This window comes from Euprymna scolopes, chromosome 29, assembly GCF_053919585.1.
Source record: "Euprymna scolopes isolate OS-2025 chromosome 29, ASM5391958v1, whole genome shotgun sequence".
Taxonomy (NCBI): domain Eukaryota; kingdom Metazoa; phylum Mollusca; class Cephalopoda; order Sepiida; family Sepiolidae; genus Euprymna; species Euprymna scolopes.
This window is the reverse complement of record NC_136510.1, coordinates 78,344,905-78,364,686: the sequence shown is the minus strand read 5'-3', so window position 1 is coordinate 78,364,686 and position 19,782 is coordinate 78,344,905. Positions and strand designations below refer to the sequence as shown.

Here is a 19,782-nt window from a genome sequence, read left to right as displayed (position 1 = left end):
TAGTCACTTAACTTTATTCAATTGGACTTTCGTGTTTCATAATGTCTCCGCAAAGTTCATCATTCGCGAGATTTTTCCTGTTTGGTTTCTTCTTGGATGGGGGACGCCCGTCGACATGACGATATTTTTGTTCGTTGCAACCCTCTTCTTATTCATCTTTAATATCTTCGCTGTGAACTTTCCATGATGTCCATTCTCGGCCGAAAGAATTCAACTTCTGTTTATTTCAGGGAAATCTGTTTACGCTGCGCTTTGGGCATTCCTGAGCATCACCGGCTCATAGCGAATCTTCGTTTTTTTTTTTTTTTTTTTATTCATTATTCGCTCAAATGTAAACAAAACAACCGGTCCATTTGACACCGTTCACTGGTCTCCCCAGTCTCTTTTTTTCTTTTCTATTTTTTTTTCTTGCCTCTCAATGTTTTTTTTATACGAACGCTATCGTTTTTCACCGTTGACAAAATGCTCAGTTCAAAAACTGCTTTCTTTATTCGTCCGCGTCGATTTCACTTTTTCTTTCTCTCCCTTAGCTTCGCTGACAGTGGGCTCTCTCTCGCATTGCATTTTCAGAGGGAGGGAGGGGTGTGTGTGTGTGTACGCCTCGAACGCTAGTGCGTTTATTTATTTGTTATTTTATTTTTTTTATTGAATTTAAATTCACGCTCGTCGTTCATATTTATATTTGAATTTAAATTCACCGTTTGCCGTAGGCGTTCCCTAAGAGATAAAAAAAAAAAAAACTATTTCTTATTCTGTTATGATTATTTCTTAATTTATCAACCGATATCAAGCAGCCTCTCTACCAATATAACAATACCAAAAAGAAAAAAAAAAAACTGAAAGTTTAAAAGTTACAATATTTATTTCTGCAATTTGTTGTTTACATAAGAACCCTTGAAATATAATGGCAGATAGGCGCTACAAACAGTTATCTCACTTAAAGAAAAACACTCAAAATTATAAGATTGTCGGCTGGGTGTTTGTTGACGTGTTCAAATCAACCAATGAAAGGATATAAAACAAGCATTCAAAATTGACCAAAAGCGATCATCTGCCCATCATTTTCAAATGAAATTCAATAAAATATTGAATCCATTAAAAAAACAAATTTTAGAGTTTTTTTTTAAACAAAATTAGGGGAAAATACAGTATAATTTAGTTTATGAAAAAATAGTGTGGTTCACTTGTTATCTATATATATAAAAGCGAAAATGTGTGCATGTATGCATGTGTGTTTGTATGTTTGCATGTGTGTCCGCTAAAAACTTTCGACAGACACAATGAAAATTCACAAACTCTGTATAATATCGAAGCTCCATCCTTTGCTAAAAAAATATTGAAAAATTGGCCAAAAACGTTCATTTTTTCACCCCGAAATCGAGGACTTTTGACAGGGAGGGGGGGTCAACAAAAACAGTCCTCTCGTGATGATGACCGGTTCTACGCATGCGTCAGATGAGGTCATGACCTGATTTACTTTAAATAGTTGAAAAACTGATTAAATTTCATGTACATCGCGTTAGCTCAGTTGGTTAGCGCATTGGTTCATTATCTAAATGTTTTGGGTTCGAATCGTGGTGTGAGATGTCTTTTTTTTTTTTCCGATTTTTTAAATTTAAATATTGAACCAGTGTTGTTTAAGCCATTTTTCACGTAGCGTTTGTTTTTCTGGATTTTTTTTTTTACTTCGCTTATCCACCCCCGATCACACACCCAAAAACACCCGGGTACCCACCTATTTTTTTAATTTTAATATCGAAACAGGCTTATTTAAGCCATTTCTTTTTTGTTTTTTCGATTTTTACATTTAACATCGTTCGTTTGCCTTACATTAGTTTTTTTTTGTTTTTTTTTTCGATGTTTTGTTTATATATTTTATTGCTTTTAAAAATTGAGAATACAATTAAGTAAAAAACAAAAGATTTTTAAACAACAAAATTAGGCACAAGGCCCTACAAGAGATTGGGGAGGGGAAGGGTTCAGGGTCTTTGTGATTAAAGTGATTAAAAGTAATAAATGTAGACTTTGGAGTCTTACGTTTGACTGGCAACATTTACCAAAATACCTCATTCACTCTATGGATCTTAATCTAACTAATAAATCCCCAGCGTTTAAGAGTCAAAAACATATTTACAATTTATAAACAGTTGTCTGTGTGTTTGTGTATTTTTTTTTGTTTTTTTTTTAATTGTGTGTGTGTGCGTGTGTGTGTGAGAAAATAAAATTCAATTTCATTAGAAAATAAAAAGTTTTTGAATTAAGAGAAAGATTATTCGTGGAGTTGGGAAAAAACTAATCAAAAGTGTTCATATCAAAAACAAAAAAATAAATCCTACTGGGTTGTTACTGTACTAATCTAGGTGACTAGACCCCCCACTGTTTTCCGGGGAACCGAAAACAAGCAGGGCGATCCCTAATGGGGATTGGGAAAAATACCTTAATGGAAGTGGGAGAAAGCAAAGCAATGGGTGGAGGGGGGTTGGAAGGTGACCTCTGAGTGGGGGAGTGACCGGGGATGTTGAAAAAACAAGGATGTGGCACAAAGGGGATGGGCAGACTCAGAGGTTCTCTAGTACCAAAAAATAAAATCAGGAATAGGATCCCGTTTGTACCATCAGTCAAGAGTCTTCTTAAAATGACTTCGCTAGAACCTAAGCGGGATGGGTTCCAAAGGACCCAGCACCGCCCCCCGTGCCATGCTTAAGGAGAGAACACGTATTGAAACTTGGCCCCTCGACGGATGCACAGACTAGTGCTGTGCACCCACCTCTTGTCAAATTCCACTCTAGGCAACCTCTTCCAAATGCATCTAATCTTTACTTTAAGCAAATGTTTAAAGTAAACGATCAGATCCCGATCCGGAACAGATGTCCCTTCGCGGACCAACTTGAGGCGCGTGATCCAAATCACCATGCGCGCTACTGTCAGGATCGCCAGGAAAACCATTCTTTCCTCCCTGGGGAACGGCGGCTCCATGTTTGATCTTGTCCCGAAGGCCAAGAACAAGGGGTTTTTTTTCACACTTTAATTTACAACTTTGCCTCAAGGGTTCGGGTTCGATCCTCATACTTACCTACCAGAACTTTTTTTTTTAATTTTAACCCCCCACCCCCGGAGTTTTGATTTACCCAAAACCACACACACCTCCAAATACTCGGTACCCCCGCTAGTTAATTAGAAAATAAGAAATGGAAAATGATTTCATGAAATTAAACATAAATTCAATCTTTGAAAATAATAGAATTTATTCTAAATAAAATAAATAACAAGCCATGCATGCGTGGTGGTCCCCCTCTGGTGCTGCATGTGAAATGACGCCACAAAAACTAGTGAAGAAATGAGGAATGTGAGAAGTGTGAAAGGCCAACGTTGCCATCACGTTTTCACTAAATTTCAGAAAAATCTAATGGATGGGGCAAAAGTTATAGGGTAAAAAGTGTTATTTTTTGCAATTTTGGGGCATTTGTGACCTCCTTTAGAGCTCTTGGAAATGTTGAATCCCAGTGAAAATCCCTGAATTTTAGTGCTAATTTTTGCCAGAATCACAGATATTTATAATAAGAACAATGGGCTCTATATTTCGCCAAGTTTCAGAAAAATTTAATGGATGGATCAAAAGTTATGGGGGCAAAACATGTAATTTTTGGCAGTTTTGGCGCATTTTTGACCTCTTTTGAACCCCTAGGGACACAACGGGAATTTTCACAAAAAATTTTTTTTTACTGTGACCATCTATTTAATGAAATACAATTTGTGGCAAAATTTCAGGAAAAACTAATGGACGGTTATCTGGCAATCGTCTGGAATAACGGACACACGGACTCGCGAACAGACGCCATTGAAAACATAGGTCTCTCTCTGATAAATCGAGGGACCAAAATTATTCTGAGGAAAATAAGGAAATTATAAGAGCTGCATAAAAATGATATTAAAACTGAAATATATAATACTAAATTTACAGTTAATGTAAAATATATATCAGAAAACAAAGCAGTTTTGGTTTAGTTTTTTTTGTAACCGGTATAGGTTTCCCTAGTTTTAAAAAGCTTACATGTCAAAATGGCATCTCTCAATTACAATATGACTCATCATAAAAAAAAATGGAATTATTTGAAATTCTGGCATTAATATTCTAATATTTTTGTATATTCTCATACCTAATACTCCTAAATCTTATTTAGACATAAAAAATTAATTTAATTGATTCAAAAAGATTTTTTTTTTTTTTTTTTTTTTTAATATTTAAAATTTTGGTTTTAGAGTAAAACTTACAATTTACAATTTAAAATATTAAAAATTATAGAAAGAGTCTTATATAGGCACCGCCAAAAATGGCCGCAAAATCAAGTTGTTGTTGTTTTTTAAAACTAAATTACATTTATTAAAATCCATTATTTCTGAGTAACTTTTTTTTTTCCAGAAAGATAAAACCCTGAATTTTATCATATAGAAAACAGAATAATGTAAAACTTTTTCTACTATTTTTAATTCAATTTTAAATGTTAAATTTTCCCAAAAAGTTAACAATTGACATTTTTTGTCTTGCACAAAAAACGTACTTAAATATTTAAAAAAAAGGGTTTTTGAAATAATTAATTTATTTATTTATTGTCTAACTAAGATTTAGGATGATTTTCTAAGAGAATATGCAAAAATATTATAATATAAGTACCTGAATTTCAAATAATTCCACTTATTCATATAGGTAACCAGATATTTCGCGTCGTCGTAGAGTTCAGATCGACTCTGTTTACGTTTTCTTTTGATGAGAAGAAAACTATGGAAGACCAAACAGGCCAAAAAAACTTATTTTTCAGTGACGAAAATTTCAATGTATTATTAAGCTGAGGCTGGCCAGTACCAGATGGGTGACCATTTGTATGAGTTTGGTTTTTAATGTGTATGTGTGTGGGGGCCAGGCTCCCCAAAATGGGGGGGGGGGGCAATTTAAAGCAGAATAAAAAAAAATTATTTCAGCGCGTTTGGTCCACCGTAGTCGAAAGGCGGCAAGCGTTTTCAAACGAGATCGAAAAAAATGATGCTATTTTTAACACAAAGGGCACAATATTTATCGAATTTTTTTTTTGTATCGATTATTCAAAGCATGCCCTGTTTAATAATGGTCATGCATTATTCGGCTCGCTAAAAAAAATTGTTAATTTATTTATCAAAAATTTTAAAATGGCTTTTTTCATATAAATATTAAAAAAAAATTTTTTTTTGTTTTGCTTAACTTAAATTAATTATTTTACTTAACATATTCACCGAATTTCACACTTCAAAACTCAAAAGCGGGATAATTAAACACAATCGAAGTTCTGATATTCAGACGTCAAAATAAGGTAGGCAAACAATTTTTTTTTTTTTTTTTTAATCTATAATTCTGTCCCTTACAACAACACAATGTTTTGTTCAGTTTCAGATGATTATTTTAAGCATATTTGTTCCCACTTCAAAACAAGGGGGGGTTTTGTAAGGAAAAAAAAAATATATATATAAATATCGTTTATGAAAAATAAAGTTATAAAGTTCATTCTTCTCCTAATAATCGCTGAAAATTTTGTATTGATCGGATAATTACCTGATTTTTGGTAGATTTTTAAAAAGACGGTCCGTCAAAAAGTACTGACCTAAACTCCAATTGTTCAAAACGTTTTTTTCCCAAAGCTTACTGGGTATTTTTTTTATCCATAAAATAATAATAATAATAATTTGAAAAACGCAGGTCGAGCCAAAATAAAAAAAAAACAAACAAACAAACAAAAAAAAACAGGCCGCAGGCCGCACACGCCAAAATTCTTTCCTTTTCAGAATAATGAACGCTCCCTCGAACGTATTGCGTACAACATCGGAGGCCGATGCAATGCATATTTCGCTATGTGGGGCCTCCTCACTCGTGTACGTTCGAAAAAAAAAAAAAAAAAAAAAAAAAAAAAAAAAAGAAAAAAAAAATCAACATGATTTTTCTAGGTGTTTTTTTGCCATTAAAAAAGTTTATAATTGCAAATACTTAAAGTTTGCAACATTTAATCACTAAATAATTTGAAAATGAAACTTAATTTATAAATATATTTATTATTCAACGGTACTAGTGCGCTTTGTGAATCGGGCACATGTAAGCGTCCTTTTGGGCTTGCCCGGAACCTGATGTAAAACCGCCGAGCACTGGTCAAAATTGATCAGCCAATCAGAAAGCGACAACAAACCCGAACGAGATTGCTCAATAAACCACATAGCAGACGATAACTGACAAATTTTGAAAGAAAAAATTGTTGAGCTTCCAAAATAAATTAAAAAATGTTTGAAAGTTTTTGAAAAATATTTCATATAAAACAATATTACGATGTTTTTATTTCATTTTTTTTTAATTTCTTCGCTAAATGTTACCGATTCGTGAACTAACCCTAAATCCTACACCCTGCCCCCCCATTTAGTTTTTTGTACATCTATGTTATCGCGTTGAAATAATATTTAGAAAACTATTCTTAACATGGGGAGGGTGATTTGTACAATTCCCTAGTTTCACCTGGCAATTAAATCGTAAAATTTGAATTTAACTTGAAAAGACTATTTTAAAAATAGGGCGGTAACAGATGCACAAGCACCTTTTTGCTTTCATATTTTTTTAGTATTCGTATTGGGTGAATGTTGCTATTTTCTGTTTCGTAGCGTTTGTAAAATTTGTTCGGCGACGCTCGGCATAATTCGGCGATTTACATCAGGATGCTTACATATATAGCAACGGCCAATAGACCCAGAAAAAACAAATTGCGTTTTTTTGTTTTTTTTTGGGGGGGGAGGGGGTTAACTAATTAAAATCTATTAAAATCCATTATTTCTTAACTTTTGTTTCTTTAATTTTATCATATTAAAAGCAGAATATGATACTTTTTCTTTATTTTTTAAATAGAAATCTAAATTTTTCGAAAAACATTTGATCCAAGTTTTAGCCGAAGCCGCAAACAAAATTTTAATATTTTTTATAGTTGTTTTTAATTAGTTAAACTAATATTTAATGTTTTATGTCCAAATAAGATTTAGGATAATTTGCTATGCAATAATATTAAAATATCAGTACCTGAATTTCAAATAATCTAATACATAAAAGGCTATAGTCTGTGTCTCCATATTTTCAAACTATCTCTTTCCGAAGCTAAAAGTCGCAGAGCAGAGCGCCACTAGAGGCCTCAAATGATTAGATATTTTATGGACCGTTCTTTTAACCGGTTATAATAGTTTTTAAGGGGGTCAAAAATGGAAAAAAAAAATCGTTATACATTTTTTCAGGCACCTGTCGTCAGATCAGAGGAAGAAATCGGTATTTTAAACTATGCCCGAAGCATGAAATAAATATCAGAAAAATTAAACTAGATAATTTCTTCCGGAAAGAATTACCACGTGCCCAGAGTAGTGTAAACACCCTCAACCTCCTCATATTAAGAAGGGCTTTCGGAATACCCCCTCTAACTTCGAAAGCCATTCTTAACATGGGGAAGTTAGGGGGATAGACTATGCTAATTAGTTCTTTCTGGAAGTAATCACTATCTAGTTTCGGTCATAGTTTAAAATACCGATTTCCCCCTCTGATTCTGACGACAGGTGGCCGAAAAAATAAATAAATAAATAAAAATGACAGTCTCTATTTTCGGCGATAAACTGTAGTAGTGGCCAAAAATCAAACAAAATTAAATTAAATGGTATCTTTGGGTATTAAATTTTGGTAATCGTGAAGAAAGAGAGAGCCTGTTTCCTCCGTTTGACTATAGGTGGCGTTACTGTCTGTCCACCCAGTTACGGAAGCACAAAATGTATATAATGCCACCCTTGAAATAAAAATAAATGTTTTTGTTATATTTTAATTTTAAACATGGTTTTTTTTTTTGGGGGGGGGGGGTTGCAAACATATTTAAGTTTTGTTTTTTGCTTTTTCAAACATATTTACGTTTTTTTTTTGTTTGTTTTTGCAAACATATTTAAGTTTTATTTTTCCAAACATTTACGTGTTGTTGCTTGTTTATTTTAAAACAGTTACGGTTTTTTGGGTTTTTTTTTTTTTTTTTTTTTTGCAAGCATAAACTAAATATTTTTGAAATATCTTTCTTTTTGAAAAGTTTGCTTATGCACTTATTGGTACCGCGCTATTTTTTAATAGTAGTTTCAAGTAAGATTCAGGTTTTACAATATCCTTTTTCAAATATATATATATATATATATATATATATATATATATATATATATATATATATATATATATACTTGCGGAAAAGGTAAAATAAGTGCAGAAAAATTAAGAAAAAAGGGGGGGTCCATAAAAAAGATAAAAGAAAAAACGTTGATTTTTTTATTATTATCATAAGAGCGTAAAAAATACTCGCGGAAAAACGGTTGTACCCATAAATATGTTTAAAAGAAAAATATAGTAAAAACATTTAGTTTATGCTTGCAAAAAAAAAAAAAAAACGTAAATGTTTAAAAATAAACAAGCATCAAAACGTAAATGTTTGGAAAAATAAAACTTAAATATGTTTGCAAAAAAAAATAAAACTTAAATATGTTTGCCCAAAAAAAGAAAAGAAACATGTTTAAAATTAAAATATAACAAAAACATTTATTTTTATTTCAAGGGTGGCATTATATACATTTTGTACTTCCGTAACTGGGTGGACAGACAGTAACGCCACCTATAGTCGAACGGAGGAAACAGGCTCTCTCTTTCTTCACGATTACCTAAATTTTTAGGTCAAAGTACGAAATATATATGGGACGCTGGGTTTGTATTACTACACACAGATTCGAAAAAGTTGTCAAAAAACAAATATATAACAAATAAATGTTATCAAAGGCAAGATAAGTTACTTTTCTACCTAACTGGATAATTTTCTAGTGTTTTTATTCAATGTAACATGTTTATTCAGCTCGAAAAACAGTGTTTACCGATGTATTGGAAAATTTAAAATGGCGGCCGACTCCATCTCTAAGACGGTAAGTTTGGGAAAAGGAGTTATAAATAAAAAAATCAGTCAAAATACTGTTAAAAATCCGCCGAATATATGTCAGCCTAAGTCACGGTTTTTAGAGCTGAATAAACATGTTACATCGAAAAAAAAAAAAAAAAACACTAAAAACATATCTAGTTAAGTAGAAAAGTAACTTATCTTGCCTTTGATAACATTTATTTGTTATATATATATATTTTTTTTTTGACAACTTTTTCGAATCCATGTGTACAGTAATACAAACCCGACATTAAAAATAGTTTTCATTAAATATTAATTTATATTATTAGATGGATGGGGAATCATTTCGAGTTAAAATTAGAGTTTCATTGTTAGATAAACACGACATCAGTTCAAATCATTTTGTTTTGCTTCGGCTTCTTCACATAACGTTGCTGTACTTTTCTCAATTTTAGATGCATAATACTAACTAGACTTTTAGCGGAAATGATTCCTCATTTACTAGTATATAAAAAAAAATAAAATAACGCTTAATTTGAATACCTAAACAGATTTTTTTTTCTTTCTTCCATGGCTCCTGTGCGGTGCGATGCTTATAAATTCTCCAGAATAGTCTTTAAAAAACATGCTAAGAACGGGTTTCTAAATAACGTTATTTTAGCACGATCCGTATTCTGCATAAATTCTATCTTTTTATATTGTCTCCCACAGACTTGGGGTTAGTGTTGGGATTCAGGAAGGGTTTTTTTTTTTTTTTTAACTCTAACCCAAGTTTTAGGTTTGGTTTGGCAAAAAGTAGGTTTCGTTCAGTTCAAATTATGCAGAAGCGCCAAGAAAAAAAAAAATGCTTTTTATAAAACAACCATTAACCAACACTACGTTCGTGGTGGTATTACGAAAATATATTTTAAAGCAGAAATTTTAGCATATTAATTGGGTTTTTTTATTCGTATCACAAGTGACAATAAATTGCCAATAAAAAAAAGATTAATAGGGAAGTAACAAATTAAAAAGACATTAAAATTAGGACTAGAAGAAACAAATAAAAGATGGAGTTCCTAGCGGTAGTAGTAACAGTCAACGTTTTAAGATTTCTAAATAGAAATGGAGATTATTTTCAAAATATCACAAACCGACAAGAAAAATATACAAATTACATTGTTAATAATAAAATATTGAGTTTTGTTTTTGGGTTTTTTGTTTTTTAATTGAAAGCAATTATTAAAACAGGAAAAAAAAAAAAAAAAGCCGTGTCAGTGACATGCGTGTCCCTAACAGAGAATATGGAGGTGGCCATAAAAAGAGGGCTCAACTTTTTATCTTTTCAAAATTTATTGAGACGATATTTTAACAAACGAACAAAAATAGTAGGCCGAAAAGGGTAAAATAATTCTCGAATATCATCCTTATATGATAAATAATTATCTCTAACGAAACTTAATCACGACTTGGTTTTATTAAAGAAAGCATGACTGAATACCGACTAAATGGCCACGCTGAATCGGGTAAAGAAAATACAAACGCACTTAGAAAAGTGGAATTTATTTTACAGACTGCTTTCGAAATAAAGAAAAAGATATATATATTAATGAGCAATGAAACTTAAACGAACAAATTTAACACAATTAGAAAATAGATAAATAAATAACTTACCAATTACTTCATTAATTCGGTTTTAAAAAGAAGAAAATCTTTAACAGGCAAAAACGAACAACCAATAGTAAAAATGGCGTAGAGACTAATGCCAGGGAGCGGTCTTAATTATGAAAGTGATCGCTTGATAAATTTTCAGGGAATACTTTTATTCTTCTACGTGTCTCATCTTGTCCGATCTTCTTATAAAAATATAATAGTATATTATAATTAATACAATTGCACATAGAAATATACAAAAGAAAAGATTGTGTGTTTAAATGTGATATCTCACATGTGTAGAAAATTGCAAATAATGATTGCTCCCTAAAAGGAAATTTTTTTTGTTTGTTTGTTTTAAGCAGCTCAAATGTCGGCTTTTTTTTTTTTTTTTTTTTTTCAACGAATAATAACGCTTTCATTTTTCTTTTCTACCATTTGAGAATTATAAAATATATCTCACCAAATTTTGTATTTGGATAGAAAAAATTTACACACAATTTTTATAAATCGATAATTTATCTTAAAACTAAGGTGTTGTTTTTTTTTTCCCTGTTTTTAATATAAATTATTATTCCGGAACTTAATGTGAAAACAAAGTTTATAAATAATTGAAATAAAAGCTAGTTATTTACTTTATTTACTGATTTATTTTAATTGTTTCATGAATTTATCTCTTACTTGCTTGTTTGTATAGTTGTATGTTGTAACCGTGCACACTGGATGACGTTACAAACGGAAAATTACGTCAAAAAGCTACCATGAATAGGATCAGGAGAGGGAGTAGTGTGAAAGGAGACGGGGATAATAATATCCCGGAACTGGAAGCTTATCACAACAACAGGATACAGACTTGAACGTATTGTGAAAGGAAGAGGGTGCCACAAGGAAGAAAAAAATTTGACTTGTTCATCAAATTCCCTCTCTTAAGTGGAAAAGAAAAAAATGGAAAAAGCAAGAGAGATAAAACGAAAAAAAAGCAAATAAAAATTAGACACATAAAGTGAATTAATTTAGTCCAAATTTTATGGAAAGAATAAAGGACATTGCTTTTATTTTCCAAAGCAAGGGTTAAATTACTCTTAAATACCAATTACAAAATTAAAACATGCAACATATTGACTTTGTTCTGCCTTGATAGAGTTCAAAATAGACTTCGTAGCCTCGTAGGAGATGCCCTTTTCTCTTCCTTGTAACCTCTATCTCACAGAAGAGATGTTGCGAGTCTGTCTCTGATGTATCGTTATTTTCATGGAAAGTGTTCGACTGAGCTTCAATCTATGGTCCCCCCTCGCAAAACTTTCACAAGAAACACTCGTCTAGCTGTAAACACTATCAATAATTCCCCCCACTCTTTATCTGTGTCTAAACCTAAACGTAGATTCCATGAACAAAGCTTTTTTATTAGAACTGCGCGCCTGTGGAATTGTCTTCCGTTTCCCTGCTTTCCGGCTGACTACAATATGGTTGTGTTCAAGTCTAACGTAAATAAGTTCTTGATGAGCCGTTCCATATAAGTTATCAAATTTACCAAATTTTCATTACTAATGATTACTATATTGTCCAATTTCTACTGTACACTCTTTAACCCTTATCCTTGAGTGGCCTCGTGGCCTTGATAATGTGTTGATGCCTATGAAAAAAAAAAAAAAGAAAAAGTCTAATGTGAACAAGTTCTAATTGAATCGTCCCCCTAAGTAATCCAAGTTACAAAATTCCCACTGTTTACTATGCTAAAATCCCAATGACTAATGTATACCTATTAACCCTTATCCTCGAGTGGCCTCTGGGCCTTGATAAGTGGTGACACCCATGTAAAAAAAAAAAAAAAGAAAAAAAAAAGGAGAATACAAAAAGACATTATAAAAAAGGGGATCTCTAATGTTGGAATTTATCTTGCTTCCAGATAAATTCGACGCTAAAGTAACTAACCTGAAAAAAAAAACAGCATGAAACAAAAGAGGGGAAAGGGGTAAAGAATAAAATATAAAGGTCTTGCTTTGAAATGAAGAAGAAATTTTATTTACAATAATAAGTTGCAAATTTTTCCTTTTGCGGGCATTAAACTTATGAAACGCCAAGGTAACATATTATGAAAAAAATAACAACACTGGTTCTTATAAAGATGTGTGTATCCATTAACGAATTTGAAACAAAAATGTAGTAGGCAAAACAAACCAAAAAAAAACTAAAACTAAAAACAACTAAAAACAGACAGAACAAAAACTCGCTTCTCGCAGACACGTGGGTCGTAACAAGCACAATCTACTCGCCAGAATCACCTACACAAAATCTGCAGAACGCTCCCTCTCCTTTCCAGTGTCCTGCCTTTATAGCGGCCAGGAACAACGTATTTGCATAATCGCGCGAGAGGAGACGTGATTCAACGATAATTACATTGGGTAAACGCTAATAAAAGCCCATGGATGCCATCTTGGAACTCTCTCTTCCGCTCAGCCCAAAGCAGATGCTGCGCGGCTTACAACTTCTTCCTGAGACAATACTTCGCTGACAATTGCTCTCATGATCAGGGGAGCCACATTCAAACCGAACCCCAGACGGGTCAGGCAATATTTTTTCCCATCGATTTCCACAGTCTGGTATGGCCACAGTGTCTCATGGACCCGGACTTGTAGGTATACTCTCCTGAGGTCCAGAAGAGACACGTTAGCACCTTTTTGTCTCCATTTGCGCAGCTTAGCCGCACAAACATCTGCGTTGGCCGTAAACGTGTCTACGTAATGATTTAGCTCCCGGTAGTCCATTACCGGGCGCACATTGGCTTTGTTCTGCTGCATCACAGCCATCAGGGGAATTAGGCCTTTGGGAGGTCCCAATTTATCCTCTGGGTACGGCACGAGCCAACCATTATCTATCCAGGTGCGGAGCTCCTGCGTGTATTCTTCACGGATTTCTGCCGGCACTGGGTATTCTGACATTCGATTGTGTAGTCTTTCAGGGGGGTGGTCCTTAGACCACTTCCACGATGCGGTCCACGTTCGGTTTTGATGATCAAAGGTGGCGGTGAAATCCGGTTCATTAATAGAAATGGCTGCGCATTTAATATTTTTCCTGTCGCCCAGCCACACTGATCCTGTAGGGTTGACAACGACACTACCCAGAGCTTTTATGGTGTCGATCCCTAGAAGTAAGTCAAACCCCAGCGGTTTGCCACGCACTACCAACACATCGATTCTAGCAGACACACCTTTGTCAGTGGACACAGAGACCGCTCCAACACCGCAGCACGCATGGGACATTCCACCAATCATTTTGACATTTACGTTCGTTTTTCTCCAAGACCGACACCGGTCTGCATGTAAAATAGTCCTAGAGCATCCTGTATCAATAAGCGCCAAACATCGCGTCCCATGCATGCTTATCACCGGGAGCGTCATGTTCGCATCTTGGTGGGGAAGGAGACTGGCGCTTATGCGTCCCCGTGCTCATTTCCTGAGCAATTCCGAGCCCAGTGTCCACACTCACCACAACGGTAACACCGTGTTCCACGTTTTCGACAGTCTTTTGCAAAGTGGCCTTTCGTATTGCACTTGAAACAGGTCACACTAACAGGAATATTCTGGGCCCTGTGGTTGTTGGGTAAGCGTGTGGCCGCAACCACGTCCTGATTGTGTTCCCCAGTCGTCGTCAAAATTCTTGCTCTCAACATTAGTTCCTCCATGGTCAGGACTTTGATGTTCGGCACCTGTTGAAGAGCAATTGAGATAGCGTCAGGGAACCCAGTGACGAAAGTCAATTTCGTGAGTCTCTCTAAGCCATCTCCTGTGAATCCGGCCAATCCAACCAACTGCCTGATTTTGTTGGCGTAAACATGCACACGTTCGCCAGCCCATCTAACCATAGTTATTTTTCTGTATGCTGCAAACGCGTCATCGGTAAATGCCTCCTTTAATCGGGCCTCAATCTGGTCTATTTCTATTTGATCATCCTCCTCCATTTCCATGTAGAGGGCCAGTGCATCACCTTCCAGATATAAAGGTAGCAGACTCGTTACATCATCCACCTGCTGAAGTTGTGCGACAAGTCTCACTTTTTTCAGCCATGCTACAACATCTCCCTTGCCAGAGAACGGCTTGATAATATCGCTGCTTATCTGCACCTCCGCCATAGTTAAGCCGAAATAGCTTGAAACAAAAATGTACTAGGCAAAACAAACAAAAAAAAATACAACTAAAAACAGATGGAACAAAAACTCGCTTCTCGCAGACACGTGGGTCGTAACAAGCACAATCTACTCGCCAGAATCACCTACACACAATCTGCAGAACGCTCCCTCTCCTTTCCAGTGTCCTGCCTTTATAGAGTCCAGGAACGACGTATTTGCATAATCGCACGAGAGTAGACGTGATTCAATGATAATTACATTGAGTAAATGCTAATAAAAGCCCATGGAGGCCATCTTGGAACTCTCTCTTCCGCTCAGCCCAAAACAGACGTATCCGAGGTAAGCTCTCTATTTCTCATTTTGGTTACTGCTAATTCTGCTACAGAATTCAATAATAATATTCAAAATAGTATCTCCTAATCACACTCGCATATGAAATTAATTTTAGGAGCGTACTCACAAATTGAAAGCCAGTCAGGCATGTGCCTTTTTCTTTTTTTTTGTTTAAAGTCCTTTTAGAATTTTCTCTCCCTCCATGTTTGCATGCAAACTGTAGACACACACAGATGGATTTCAGAATTTCGAAAGAGGAAGAATCTCGCGCTGGGCTCGTGATGTCATTACAGAGCTAGCATTTCCCTTTTCTCAAATTAAAGGGAGTTTCGTACAAATCCAAATTATACAAAACTAAAAATCATAAAGGATACGAAATACAAAAAAATCATATATAAGAACCAGACAAATAAAAATAAATGCAAACAGGGGGGGATGCACCACCACCGGCACAAAAAAAATTCCAACACTCTCCCCCAACAGGAAATGGCAGTCAGCCCACAGTTGGATGATACCTGTAAAATTTACAATACAAAAAATTTTTCTTTATATATACATATACCACACAATGCAATGTATGGTCAGGAACTCTCCAGGAAACACATATCAGAGCAAAAAAGCAGAAAAATTCAAATAAGCTCATTCTACAAAAATCCACGTGAAAACATTCATGTTTTAGGTTAGAACAGAGGAGTACATAACCAAATTCACAAATTTAAAACAAATCTTACGATGCTAGGTTGCAACAGAAGTTTGAACAGAGAATATTCTGCCAGGTAATTAACTATTTGCATATAAGAGTATAAAGGCTTGAGAAGTTCACTTACCATCCAACCTCCTCATCCTTCTATTATCTCTGGCGAATACCAAAATATCTCAGCTCCCTCGTAACCACAAGAGTCCAGTGAGCTACAAGAGGGGCGAATCCAATCAACCCTATGCTTTGATAAGTTCTTCAACTTGGTGGAACGAAATAAAACTGAATCCCCCCTCCTGCACAAATTGTGCAAGACAATTACAGTTTTAAACGTTTGCATAGCCATATACATATAGCCAAACAAACAAAGTTGAGTATAAATGTCAGAAACACCTAGGTAGCTGGAGATGTAATGCTTATGGAAGACTCCTATCAAGGAGAGATCCAATCTTCTTGAGTTCAGCACTGAAACAAACATCTCAGCATTAGAAAACTCTCTTCTAACTAAGCATAAGATAGTCCTGAGCATCTCAGAAACACCCCTGGACAAATCAAGCTTGACTTTGATAGCTCTTGCAATACTGCAGTAGGCTACGTCAAGGCAGATCTTCACAAAATATTTAAAAACAAAAACACCTGCATGTGACTCCAAAGTAGGAAGCGTTCTACTTAAAGAAACAACTTCATAGAATGAAGGTTCTGCAAGCGATGTCTGAACAACATATCCTACATTCTCGTAGGAACTCGGAGAAGCTGAACTACACACCATATAGTCAGCAAATTCGACAGGATCCCTCATGGGATTCTTTATCGAGTTACACTCAACCTGAATCTGGACCCCCCCCCCAGTCCAACTTGAGTTCACGTAACTCTTCAAAAACCATTCTCCTCTTGATTTTTACACCTTCACAGGTGGATATAGTGCTTTCTGCCCTATATCCTTGATGGAGAATTTCTCTCCCAGTGCTAACATTAGCACTTAAAGTGCACAAAGCTTGTACTTTCACACAGGATAGACTCCTGTCCTTTAACCACTGGTTATTGTCAGAACTATATGACCGGAGTAATATCCCACCGTCCTGATTAAGTTCCTCGGTATTCTGACAAGGTTGTGGAAGATAACCACACATGCGAGTTTTCGAACTCACATGGTTAGAGGGCAAAGTAATTTCAACATCCCATGGAAATCCCTCCATAAATTTCACAATATTCGTGCCCACACTTACTAAGTTGTGGACACGAGTGGTATCATTCATGATACCTGGGAATCTCACTCGCAATACCTTTTTCTTTAGAATACTACAGGCAAACTGCCCGCCAGAAAAATCAAACTTCAGCACCTGACTACGCAGATCCTCTGAAGTGGCACTTGCAACACTGCTTTCAGACCGTGATGCAACATCTTCCAAGCCAAACTTGCCAGCAACTCAGCAAACAGTTTTCAGAGTCTGGACATTCGGGCTTAGTAGTTGGTAACTCGCCAAACATCTCGCTAGGGTTTTCGAAGATCACAGGGTTACACAGGGAATCACACTCCACACTATCTGCCAACCTCAAAAGAATGAATCGAACCTGGGACGAGAACACTACAAAATTAACAGCATCCGCTTCTACTAGCGAACAGTCCACGTCCTCACGTAAGGAACGATCACCAAACAACTCAGTTATATTATCCACCGATGCTAACCATTCAACAACATCGGCCTTCATTGTTATAAAATAAGGCTTAGGTAATTCCTTCTGCAAACGCAATAAATCCAAGATGGCGATAATCCTCCCTAAATAAACTTTCGTTTCCTTACAAGGAATCCAGAAGAACGAGTGACCAACATCGTGCAGCGTTTGTTCCGTTTTAAAAAATATGGAATAAATCCAAACAAATACAAATAATAGGCGTTCCAATATTATACACAAAAAAATACACACACAAAGGTTACAAAAGTATTTGCATAAAATTCCTTCCTCATAGCACAAACAAAACAAGACCAATACAGCATATTGAGCCATGAAAATATTAAGGGATACAATCCCCAGTTACAAATTAAAAGAGTCACTATGATTCAAAATTAAAATTAAGTGAATCTAAAATTCAAACTTCTATATGGAAATTAATTGACTGGAAATGAAGAATAACGTTTAACACTCTTTATAGCAGTATTCTCACTGAATACGACCTAGGGAAAGAGTGGGAAGAGAGTTTAAATATACAACTACGTCGGGGGAGGGTACATGCCACTATGTCACATGTGTATCTTCAAAGGAATTCAAATAACCAAATGCAAATACGGGCCAAGGCGAAGAAAAGGGAACTCGTCTTTTCACAAATTCTCAGAATAACACAGTCCACAAAGCAAATGGGTATAAACTCGCTATAGAAAATTATAATAAATATCTTCAACGAATAATATAATATTTCTAATAATATCTGGTTAATTCACAACCCAGAAACATTTAACACATGTGAGAGAACGCACGTGTTTATTAAATCAAAATAATGGGGTATATACTTATTCCTTTTTTTTTTCTAATATGTTGAGGAAAATACGTACATACAACTAACACCGACTTCAGACACATCGTCTCTATTTACTAGGCTCCCCACGAGGGTATAGTTAGATAAAAGTCGTTTCTTAAAGTGGGGAAAATCCAGCTTCCAAAAAATATCGAACACGCTGAATTAGGACGAAAGTAAAATTACCTTAGTCTAGTAGGATTTCTTATTCGCTGACTAGGGACAGAAAATGCTATAGTTTCTCCCAACGTAAATCGCAATACCCATGGAAATTCAACTAAAGCAAGTAAAATGTAAATTATATTTTGAAGGAGGGTTACGAAAGTTACAACTTCAATTCTAAAGGTAGAAAATGGAAAGTATGCGTAATGCTTAATCTTTTTATTAAGAAAAATATTTATGAAAAATTGTGCGTAAAATATTAGTCAGATATAAATAAAGACACTAGACGTATATAAAAATGCTAAATTCGGGAATTTTTGTTAAGTGAATGTTGAACGTTGGAAACACTAAATTGCATTACACGTTTTCTAAATTCAGGACATACCAGTCGTTGAATGTTTTAGGGGGACATTAAGATACACGCCAATTTACATCTTAAGAGGGAAGGGAATTTAGTAGCTGAAATATCTGTACGGGCCATGGAGTGCGGGGAGGTTACAGAAAGAGTCAACAAGTGGGCCAGAGATAGGAGTGTATTTAACCCTGGCTAAGTAACACGTTGACAGCATGAGAATAAAACGGGTCTCGAAATAGAGAGGGGAGGGGACACGCTTCATATCATACAAGGCGTATAGTAACTTAGTTCGCTAAATTATTTGAAATAACAGACCACTTAATTCGAAGAGTATTCTGAAATAAGGGAACATGAGTTTGTAAAATGCCTTCAAATAAAAGCAGTAAACTTACAAAATGCTTCTAAATAAGGGAAAATAAATTTGGAAAATGCCTTTAAATAGCGGAAGAAATTCACAGTAGTCAAACGAATCTAAGTGACGTTGATAGTGTCAGGTAGCGGAGGTAATAGAAATTTCAAGAGGTTAAATTCAATCCTAACTTGAAAGAAAAGGAATTAACACGTATCTCGATTGGAAAAGGGTACACTTAATTTTCAAAGTGTCCCAAATAAGGGACAAAAAATGGCTAAATGTATTTAATATAGAGACAAAGTTTGCAAAATGCATTTACCGAAAGAGAATTAATGTATCTCGATGAAAAGGGAATATACTTTACTTTCAAAGTATTCCGAAAAGGGGAATAATAAATTCGCAAAATGCATTTAATAGGGGACAAAATTTGCCTAATGCTTTCAAATAAAAGCAGAAATTTTCCAACTACTTTTACATAAAGGGGAGAAATTTGCAAAATGTCGGAAAACAATCTGCAAAATGCCCCCAAATAAAAGCAGAAATTTCCCAAACTACTTTTACACAAAGAAAAAATGACAAAATGTCGGAATTTATCTTGCTTCCAGATAAATTCGATGCTAAAGTAACTAACCTGAAAAAAAAACAGCATGAAACAA

The 19,782-nt window shown here is 34.8% G+C and overlaps 1 protein-coding gene across 2 annotated transcripts in view; it reads right to left on the bottom strand.

Annotated features, from left to right (window-relative positions):
* The window catches only part of LOC145252736 (uncharacterized), an 81,176-nt gene extending 69,676 nt beyond the window's left edge, over window positions 1–11,500 (bottom strand). Inside the window, exon 1 of one of the 2 annotated variants that reach the window (XM_080112603.1) lies at window positions 11,271–11,500. The gene's annotated coding sequence lies outside the window, so the exon portion shown is untranslated. Of the gene's footprint in view, window positions 1–10,610; window positions 10,749–11,270 lie in introns of those variants that run through there. The other variant, XM_080112602.1, reaches the window with a different exon arrangement.
* Window positions 11,501–19,782: the final 8,282 nt, after the last annotated feature.